Below are 11,550 nucleotides of genomic sequence, written 5' to 3' on the forward strand. Positions count from 1 at the left end.
GTGAGCCACAGGGACTCAGCAATCTCGCACCCTCGCAATCAAGACTATTTAAGCTTATAGGTATGGCAAGGTAAAATATGAGTGGAGCTGCAGCAAGCGACTAGCAAGTATGGTGGCTAACTTATTCGCAAAAGAGAGGGAGAAGAGGAGGCAAAGCGCGAGCGAGAAACTAGAGAGCAACCTGCACAAACATTACTCCAACACCGTGTCCACTTCCCGGACTCCGCCGAGAAGAGGCCATCACGGTAACACACTCAGTTGATTCATTTTAATTAAGTTAAGGTTCAAGTTATCTACAACCGGACATTAACAAATTCCCATCTGCCCATAACCACGGGCACGGCTTTCGAAAGTTCAATCCCTGCAGGGGAGTCCCAACTTAGCCCATGACAAGCTCCACGGTCAACGAAGGAATAGACCTCCTTCCAAGACGTTCCGATCAGACTCAGTATCTCGGTAACTCAAGACACTTCGACAGGTTAAAACAAGACCAGCAACACCGCCCGGATGTGCCAACAAATCCCGATAGGAGCTGCACATATCTCGTTCTCAGGGCACACTCAGATGAGACTAGCTACGAGTAAAACTAACCCTCAAGTTTCCCCGAGGTGGCCCCGCAGGCAGCTTAGTTCGGACCAACACTCAGAGGGAGCACTGGCCCGGGGGAGTTAAAATAAGATGACCCTTGGGCTCCGGTAACCCAAGAGAAAAAGAGGCTAGGTGGCGAATGGTAAAACCAAGGTTGGGCATTGCTGGAAAAGCTTTAATCAAGGCGAACTATCAAGGGGTTCCCATTATAACCCAACCGCGTAAGGAACGCAAAATCCGGGAACATAACACCGATATGACGGAAACTAGGGCGGCAAGAGTGGAACAAAACACTAGGCGAGAGGCCGAGCCTTCCACCCTTTACCAAGTATATAGATGCATTAAGATAACATAGCAATATAATGATATCCCAACAAGTAAATAAATATTCCAACAAGGAACGGCCTCCAATCTTCACCTGCAACTAGCAACGCTATAAGAGGGGCTGAGCAAAGCGGTAACATAGCCAATCAATGGTTTGCTAGGACAATGGTGGGTTAGAGGTTTGACATGGCAATTTGGGAGGCTTGCAAGCAAGTGGTAGGCATCGTAGCAATGGCATAGCAAAAGAGCGAGCAAGCTAGCATAGCAAAGATAGTAGTGATTTCGAGGGTATGATCATCTTGCCTGCACAGTTGTCAGAGTTGACTGGATCCTCAAAAGCAAACTCAACGGGCTCCTCGATAGCGAACTCGTCTCCCGGCTCTACCCAAACAAGACAAACAAGCAACAAGGATACAATCAACCACATGCAAACTCAATCAACACGATGCAAAGATGATATGCTATGCGGGATGCGATGCGGGATGCAAAAATGCAAGACATGAAAGGAAATGCATGAACCTGGCCTCAACTTGGAATTCCAAGGGTGCCACTGGAAAGATGATATGAAATCGCTTGAAAACGATATAAAGAACGCCGGAATCGGAGTTACGGTTTGGAAATGGCAAGCGATTCAAAAATGACACCGGTCTGCGATTTACAGCAAGTAGGCATCTAAATGCAATGAGATGAACATGCTACAGCACCCAAACATGACAACAAAATACATGGCAAGGATGCGCACAAGATGCTTAACAAAAGTCTAGCACTGAGCTACGGCCAATTCATTCATAGACATGTTCAAGCAAGCATGGCAAAAACGCAAATGGTAAAACAGATCTCAGACTTAGTGAAATTAACACTTGTCTGGAATTTCAGATCATATAGCCCTCTTCGGAGCAACAAAACAACATGCTACAGGACCTGAACATGACAAAGAAAGACATGGCATGGAGCTACTCAACAAGCTTAACAAAAGTCCCTTAGTGACCTTGAGCCAAAAGGGATCACAAAATATACTAACAAGCACACGAACATAGCAAAAACATAATCAGTTTTCAGACTTAGTGAAAACTAGGACATGCTGAAACATAACTCACGAAGGCATGTTTACGAGCTCGATGCACTCACCACGGTGCAAGTCATGGCAAGACAAGCATACATTCCTTAAGAAGGCACAAAATACAAGCTAGACATGGCAAGAACAATGGCATAGCATGCACGAATCAACTACAATAACATCGGCAAAATCGCAAACAAATTGACGATCTGCCCAGATTCACAACGAAGCAAAAGTAGAGCTCGATTGACTCAAGCTAGGTTGCTCCATAATTGCAAACAAAGACATGGATGGATAGAGCACTACTAGATTAACAAAACTCCCTTACTGATCATCCTCAAAAGAGGCACGGATCACTAGGAAACAACATGAACATATGGCATCGTGAGATGAACAATCCCAGGACTTAGTGAAATCACTAAGTCCCTGAAAACAGAATTAGCAAGTGCACCACTTTGCAAGCTTGCACAAGTCACCACACACATCCTAAAAATACATGGGTTGCACCTCTGGATAGATGACAAAACCCTTAACAAAACATATGAAGAACTCACGGGCATAGCATGCACACATTAATCATGGCAAAAATGTCAAAAGTGCTAAACGGAGTAACAGATCTGACAATTAACTCAAGTAGCCCTCTTCTAACAGCATTTCGGGCATCAATATGAGCTCAAATGAAAACGATGCAATAGAATGAAATGATGTACTCTCTGAGGTGAACATTTTGGTATGCTATATGCCCAAATCGGAGCTACAGATGCAAAGTTACGGGGCCGTGAACATGGGCATATGAGCTAAAAATCCTGAGGACTTAGACGAAAAAATGACCTAGGGTTAGGATTTCAGATCTGAGATCTGCGCGGATTACGAGGCCGCCGGAGTTACTGTTCGCCGCTGGAATGTCGAGGCCGCCGGAGAGGCTCGTGGCGGCCGGAGCTGTCGGGGTCGGGGCGGAGGCGGCCGGGCGGCGACCGGCGCGCGGCAGCGGCACGGAGGACGGTGCCGGCGGCGCGTGGAGGCGGCGGCGGCACGGCGCGTGGGCGGCTTCGGTAGGCGGCGGGGGGCGATGCGGGCCGGGAGGGCCGGCCGCGGGCCTCAGCGGGCCGGCTGGGGCGGCGAAGTGGGCGCAGGCGGCGGCGAGTGGCGCGGCGCCACGTGGCAGCAGCGGGGCTGGCCGGACGTGTCCGGCGCCGTCCGGACGTGTCCGGCGGCGGCGGATCTGAGATTTTAGGTTTCGGGGAAGGAGACCCGGGATTTGGAATGGGGGGGTCTATTTATAGGCATAGAGGGAGCTAGGAGAGTCCAAATGAGGTGCGGTTTTCGGCCACGCGATCGTGGTCGAACGCTCTAGGTGATGAGCAGAGTTAGGTGGGTTTTGGGCCAAAATGGAGGGGTGTTGGGCTGCAACACACACGAGGCCTTTTTGGTCCCTCGGTTAACCGTTGGAGCACCAAACGAAGTCCAAATGGTACGAAACTTGACAGGCGGTCTACCGGTAGTAAACCAAGGCCGTTTGGCAAGTCCCGGTCCAATCCGGAAATGTTTAATCCCCACACACGAAAGAAAGCTAGAAGTGGCCACCGGAGGAGAACGAAGCGCCGGAACGCAAAACGGACAACGGGGAAAATGCTCGAAAGCATGAGGCGAAACGTATGCAAATGCAATGCACATGATGACATGATATGAGATGCATGACAACGACAACAACACACGACGATAAAACCCGAACCTGAGAAAATAAAATAACTTAACGCCGGAAATGGCAAGAGTTGGAGTACAAATAGGGAAAGTTACTTCCGGGGTGTTACACCTGTAGTTCAGATCACTCCCAAAAGTCACGGGCAACGTGACCTTTCCCTTTGGTTGACTTCTTCCCGGGTTGACCCCCTGAAACATGCCCGTCTCTTCGAGGTCTTCATCAGGAATCTGCAATTTCTCGATCACGGCAGGCGAGATTAAGTTCAGACCGGCCCCGCCATCGACTAGTATCTTTGTCACCTTGAGGTTGCGTATTGTTGGTGAAACCAAAAATGGCAAGCACCCGACTGCAGTAGTGCAATCAGGGTGATCCTCAGTGTCAAAAATGATAGGTGTGCTGGACCACTTTTGCGGCCTTTGGGCATCAAACGACGGTTCCGCCGCTGTAATCTCACGCGCCCACTATTTAAGCTGGCGGTGAGAGGTATGTAGCGAGGCGCCGCCATCGACGCACATGGCCTCTGTAGCTTTCTGAAATTCTTGGTCACCAGACTCATCGTCCTCTTCGTGATCATCGTCTTTTGGCTTTTTGTCACGGCCCCGGGCGGGCCTCTCCTGCAGTTTATCTTTGCCGCGACGGCCCGTCTGGCCGTCACGCTTCTTGCCGGACCCTTCAGCACCATCCTGGCCTTTCTCCTTGTCCCGCCTCTCATATTCAGCCCTCTGCTTCTCAGCAAGGAGCTCAACCTATCGGCAGTTCTGGAGATCATGGCCTTTGGAGCGATGGATCTTGCAGTATTGCTTGTCGGAGTTTCCTGGCTTCTCGGCAGCCGCCAAGGCCCAGCAGGCGACACATCTGGCAATTTCCTTGCCGGGGTCATCTGCCTTGGTTTTCTTGGCGGAGCCGGCGTCGTCAGATCCCTCGACGGCAAGCACAGCTTTACCTTTGCGCTTCCTGTTGCGGCGCCGGCCTTTCTTTGCCGGGGCGGCAGTATCCTCATCTGAGGAGTCGGTTTCCACGTCGGCATCTTCGCCCGGGTACTTCCTTCCCTCTTCAGCTCGGGCACATCTGTCAGCAAGAACATAGAGTTCTGCCACATCTTTCACCTTGTTCATTGCCAGTTCTTCGCGCATCTTGCAGTTACGCACGTTCTGATGGAACGCGCTGATGATGGCGGCAGGGTGAACATCAGGGATATTGTACTGTACCCGGCTGAACCTCTATATATACTTGCGCAGACTCTCGCCTCCCTTCTGGGGAATGACATGTAGGTCGCTTGCTTGGCCATGGGCTTGGTGACCTCCAGTAAAGGCGCCCACAAACTCATGGCACAAATCCGACCAGGAGAAAATAGAGTCTACCGGCAAGTGCATCAACCATGACATGGTGTTGGGTTTAAGAGCCAATGGAAAGTAATTCGCAAGCACCTTATCATCGCGGGCTCCAGCGGCTTGCATCGCAATACTGTAGATGCTGAGGAACTCAGACGGGTGAGTCTTGCCGTTGTATTTTTCGCCAACGTCAGGTTTGAAGGTGCAGTGAGTGGGCCACTGGAACTGCCGCAGCTCACGGGTAAAAGCCGGACAGCCTACCTCATAAGGTAGGCCTCCAGGGCTCTCCGGGGCCGGGTGGTTCACAGCAGGCCCTGCTCGCCTGTCTAACTGGTGGCGCGCTCCGTGCCGGCGCTCGATAGTGGTTCGAGCGTCTTCATGGGCTCGTTCTCAAAGAACTTGGCGCTGGTCACAGTGGGTCCACGGGTCAGACGATGCTATGGAGATGGCGTCGCCCGCAACGTCGCGACGAGCCGGCGTCCGCGGTACCGGATGGGGAAGAGGTGAATGCACCGTGGTCGCTGTGTCGTCGGCTTTTTCGCCACTGGTCCGCGGGACTCCATCGGGGCGTCGACCCGGGGGGGCCCACCAGACTTGGTTCGTCTTTGTTGGCCACCGCAACAAGGCTTTGGATAGTGGCTCTCCATTCGTTGAGTTTCCCCGTAGTGGAAGGAAAGTCGAGGAGCAACTGCGCGCGCCAGGGCCTCTACTAGCGTCGGTGGCGGCGAAACCTGCATGGATCGTGACGCGCTTCAACTTCTGCCCATGTCAGAAGGAGCTCTATCATGACCCCGCAGTCGCATGCCGTTTTCACCAGCGCCTCGGTGAGTGGGCAGGTCTTCTACATCCCGGGAGTGGCGCTCAGGGCTCTTCCCGCGGCGACGCCCGGGATCTTCGGCGCGATTACGCCATTCGTCGCGCGCTGCCTGGGAGGAGCGCGCTGTTGGCACCGGCATGGGAGTCTTGGAGGTCCTTGCGTCGCCTTCAGGCGGGGCGGCGATGACCTTGGAAGGCCCCGCTCCACCCGCGAAGGGCTGGGCTCCGCCTTTGGATTTGGCGACGTGTGGCCCGTTACCAGGCGCATAAACATCGCCGCCTCCCAAACTTCGGCTGCTGGGATGGTGTTCGTGTTCGCGAGCAGCGCCCCGGGTCCTTTCCGCGACCGGTCCGCTGCTCGCCCGCGTCGGGACGGGCTGCCCGGCTTCCGACGGGCCGACCGCCACCGTCATCTTCTTCTTGGGCGCCATGATGATGAAGAAGCGCCGAACTAACTGCTAAAGCCGATTCTCACAACTGCGCCCCCTACCTGGCGCGCCAAAGATGTCGGTGGGAAAGACACCTATGGGATCACGAGAATCCCTACTGTGGTTAGCGGGGCGCGGGGTCGTGAGAAGAGCGGATCAAACAGATAGCACACGGTTCGTTTATCCAGTTCGGGCCGCGAGGATGCGTAAAACCCTACTCCTGCTTTGGTGGATTGTATATTTGTGTTCTTCAGCTAGCTATGGGGCGTGAGGAGCTCCAAAAAGCCGAATCCTTCTCCTGGTCGCCTTGGGCCTCCTTTTATAGAAAAAAGGGGTTGCCACAGTGGCACACAGGAGGTGGAAAGGGTACAGTGATGCGAGGTTATCCCTCGCATTACATGACAAGGCGCATTTAATGCGTCTTGCTTAGGTGTCCTTGCTTTATCAGGGACGGGGGAGAGATCTGTCTCGTCCGTCACCGCTCCTTCTTGTGTCGACACGGGCCCTGGACAGCGACGCCTGTGATGCCATGTAGGTAGGCAGGCAGCTGAAGTGGCGCAGTGGTGGGTCTTCACGAAGATATGCATGCCGCCACGCAGGTGCCTGCCCAGCTGGTTGGGTCGGCAACTGCATGCATGCGGTGGTGGAGGTCTAGTCGGCGTGGGCCTGATGGTGGCCCCGTGGGTGTCCTCGGGAAGGGCCTTGCCGGTGCCTCGGCAAGGGTCTTGCCGAGGCGCCTGATGTCATCCCCGAGAAGGCGCTTGCCGGGAGTCTTGTGGTCTTCCTCGGCTGGGATCCTACCAAGGGCTGTCGTCTCCTTAGTGCGTATCTGATATTGAATGTCTTCACAAAGATCTGCATGCCGTCACGGGGATGTCTCCCGAATCCTTGCTCTTTGGGGGCAGTGGACTCAAGGGTGATTTGCTCCATAGGCGCGGGACGAGTCGCCGCGGCAAGGGTCTTGCTGGGGCTGCTAGAACTGTCTCCCAGCAAGGATCTTGCCGGGGGAGTCCGCTTCGTCCCCTTTGCTCTTTGTGGTCTTGGCCTTGGCGTCGTTCTAGTTCTCTTGAGCTTCGGTCTTACCCTGGCTTACCTCCCTTGCCTTGCTTGGTGTGGTGGTGCCCGTGGCTCAGACTGCCCGTGCACAGTTATAGGGGTACAAAAAGTGTACCCCTCTTTTTGTACACCGACAATGCTCAGGTACACAACGTCTAATAACACCATCTACTCCTTCTTTATAAAGATGTGGATCATCCCAGAAGTAATGTCTCAAATCATAGAAGAACTTTTTCTTGTGCTGGTATGTGAAACTAGGTGGTATAAATTTAGCAACAATAAAATTAGCATAATCAGCATACCATGGAGCAGTGTGACAAGCATTTATGACATTTAATTGTTCATCAGGAAAGCTATCATCAATAGGTAGTGGGTCATCAAGAACATTTTCTAACCTAGACAAGTTGTCTGCAACGGGGTTCTCAGCTCCCTTTCTATCAATAATATGCAAATCAAATTCTTGTAGCAAGAGAACCCATCTAATAAGTCTAGGTTTAGCATCTTTCTTTTCCATAAGATATTTAGTAGCAGCATGATCATTGTGAATAGTTACTTTAGAATCAACAATATAAGGTCTGAACTTATCACAAGCAAATACAACTGCTAAGAATTCTTTTTCAGTAGTAGCATAATTTCTCTGAGCATTGTCTAGAGTTTTACTAGCATATTGAATAACATTTAATTTCTTATCAACTCTTTGCCCTAGAACAGCACCTACAGCATAATCACTAGCATCACACATAATTTCAAAAGGTAAATTCCAATCAGGTGGCTGAACAATAGGTGCGGAGATTAATGCTTTCTTAAGTATTTCAAATGCTTCTACGCAATCATCATCGAAGACAAATGGTATATCTTTTTGTAATAAATTAGTCAGAGGCCGAGAAATTTTTGAGAAGTCCTTAATGAACCTCCTATAAAAACCGGCATGACCAAGGAAACTTCTTATACCTTTGATGTCCTTGGGACATGGCATCTTTTCAATAGCATCAACCTTAGCTTTATCAACTTCAATACCTCTTTCAGAAACTTTATGCCCCAAGACAATACCTTCATTAACCATAAAGTGGCACTTTTCCCAATTCAAGACAAGATTAGTTTCTTCACATCTCTGCAAAACTCGATCAAGGTTGCTCAAGCAATCATCAAAATAGGATCCATAGATGGAGAAATCGTCCATGAAAACCTCACAAATCTTTTCACAAAAGTCAGAGAATATAGCCATCATGCATCTTTGGAAGGTAGCAGGTGCATTACATAAACCAAATGACATATGTCTATAAGCAAAAGTACCAAACGGGCAAGTAAAAGTGGTCTTAGATTGATCAGCAGCTGACACAGGTATTTGAGAGAAACCAGAATAACCATCTAGAAAGCAAAAAATGTGTGTGTTTGGATAATCTTTCTAGCATTTGATCAATAAAAGGTATGGGGTAATGATCCTTTTTAGTAGCCTTATTTTATTTGTAGAAATCAATTACCATCCTATAACCTGTAACAATTCTTTGCGGAATCAATTCATCTTTATCATTAGGAACGACAGTAATACCTCCCTTTTTAGGGACACAATGGACAGGACTTACCCACTAACTATTAGCAACGAGATAAATTATACCTGCCTCAAGGAGCTTTAGTATTTCCTTTCTTACCACTTCTTTCATCTTAGGATTCAGCCGTCGTTGGTGATCACAAACTGGTTTGGCATCTTTCTCCAAATTTATTTTGTGTTGACATAGTGTGGGACTAATGCCCTTAAGATCATCGAGAGTATATCCAATAGCAGCATGGTGCTTCTTCAGAGTTTTCAATAATCTCTCTTCTTCATGCTCTGAAAGGTTAACACTAATAATAACAGGATATATATTTTCCTCATCAAGATAAGCATATTTAAGAGTATCAGGTAATGGTTTGAGCTCAAACACAGGATCACCCTTGGGTGAAGGAGGATCCCCTAGGATTTCAACAGGAAAATTGTGATTCAGGATGGGTTCCTGTTTAAAGAATACTTCATCTATTTCCCTTCTTTCATTCATAAACATATCATTTTCATGGTCTAGCAAATATTGTTCTAAAGGATCCCTAGGAGGCACGGCAATAGAAGCAAGACCAATAATTTCATCCTTACTAGGCAATTCCTCTTCACGGTGTTGTCTACGAAATTTAGAGAAATTAAATTCATGAGACATATCACCTAAACCAATAGTAACAACATCCTTTTTGCAATCTATCTTAGCATTAACTATGTTCAAGAAGGGTCTACCAAAAATAATGGGACAAAAGCTATCTTGTGGGGAGCCAAGAACAAGAAAATCAGTAGGATATTTAGTTTTCCCACACAAGACTTCAACATCTCTAACAATTCCCATTGGTGAAATAGTATCTCTATTGGCAAGTTTAATTGTGACATCAATATCTTCTAACTCAGCGGGTGCAATGTCATGCATAATTTCTTTGTATAAGTCAAAAGGTATTGCACTAGCACTAGCACCCATATCACTGTAACATCCCAAATTTTCAATTTGCTATGTTATACATAGGTCATCCATGCATATCATATTTTTCTGCATTTTCGCTCTGCAATCCTCGAAAATCCTAAACAACTCAAGGACCCTCGGAGAGAGTTGGGGATTTCTCGGTTTTCATATTTGATTTTGTCAAATAATGAAACAAGGATTTTGATTTTAATTATTTTTCTCTCTGAAAAATATTTCATATTAAAAGATATGAGAGGAGATAATATGACTTCTCCAAAATAATTGAAATATTGGAGGAAAAATATTAAAATCATTTATTTGATTTTATTTCGATTTTATTTGCATTAGAAAAATTGCACGTTTTCAAAATTGCATTTTAGGGCCAAGAAAATGTCCATCTTGTTCTAAATACTTTATTTAGACAGTGAAAATTTGTTTTGGCATTTTTAGGTTTTTATTTTATTTTCTAGGATTTTATTTCTGTCGGTGAAATATTTTTTAAAAAAATATCCCGCGCTCGACTGGGCCGAAACCCAGCCAGGCCGCCGGCCCAGCTGCCACCGCCACCGCCTCCCCGCGCGTGCGTGCGCCGCCGCCGCCGCCGACCTGGACTTGGAGTTCGAGCCGGACTCCTCTCCGCCGCCGCTGCCTTGCCCCCTACCCCAAGCAGCCCTCCTCCCCCCTCTTTATAAGCCGCCGCCCCGCCGCCCAAAACCACCACCACCGCAGCCCCGCCGCCCGCGCCTCGAGCCGCCGCCGCTTGCCGCCGCCTGCGAGCCACCGCCCCCTTGTCCCGCCGCCTTGCCGGAGGTACCGCGCCGGATCCGAGACCGCCGGTTTTTTTTAAACCGGTCAGTTTTTTAGAAACCCTAGATCCGTTTTTTTGTTCTTCTATTTAGCGGACGTTTGTCCGTACGTTCGTCTTAGCGAACGATTTTCGCCCGTTAGTTATAGTTAACGAACGTTTGTTTGTTAGTCTGTTCATCAGTTTTCTTTTTATCGGATTTATCTACAATTTTTCTCGATCGCGGTTTCTGATCCGATCTTAGTTTCTGTTTATCTTTTCGCTCGTTTGTCGGAATCAGGCGATTCAAGCGCCTAGATCTTCGTCTCAAGACCCTCTTTCTGTTTAATCAACTTGAACAAGATTTCAGTACTGTAAAATTTGACCTTAGTTCAGATTAGTAAACAGATCTTGTTTCTTTCGCCGTTTGAGTTTTGTTGCTCCGTTTGATTTGATTCTTTTTGCAAACCGGAGTTCTTAAGTTGAACTTTCTGGTCAACCCCTCGTATTTGAGTTTTTCTTGTGTATATTTTCTTGTTGCTTATGTATGTTATTGTTTGTTTGTGATAGAACACCTGGAGTGCGAAGCATGCTACTACGAATCCCTAGGTTTTGCGGATCGTCAGCAAGGCAAGTAACACATTGATCATACTCTTTTCATACCCAGTTTTTATGCATTAGTTCCAATCCTAAAACATTGCATGATTAGGATGTCATTAACTTGTGGGTTGGGAAGTAGTTGTTGAGGTAGAACCTATTGCCCTGTTACTATCAAACCCTTGGGAGTTACTTCTACGCGTTGTTTATATTGATATGCTATGCTCGTAGACGTGGTTTGGGTCTGAGTGAAATCCATGACAGATGTGAGGTTATTAATTAATGGTTCAACTCAAGGTGGCAACTTAAATTAACGTCTGGGTGGATTGAGGCACCTGGGGAACCCAGTGTTGTCTATTTTTGTTCGGAAATCCCGGGGTACCCGTGTGATCT

The sequence above is a fragment of the Triticum aestivum genome, chromosome 4A (genome assembly GCF_018294505.1).
Source record: "Triticum aestivum cultivar Chinese Spring chromosome 4A, IWGSC CS RefSeq v2.1, whole genome shotgun sequence".
NCBI classification, from domain to species: Eukaryota; Viridiplantae; Streptophyta; class Magnoliopsida; order Poales; family Poaceae; genus Triticum; species Triticum aestivum.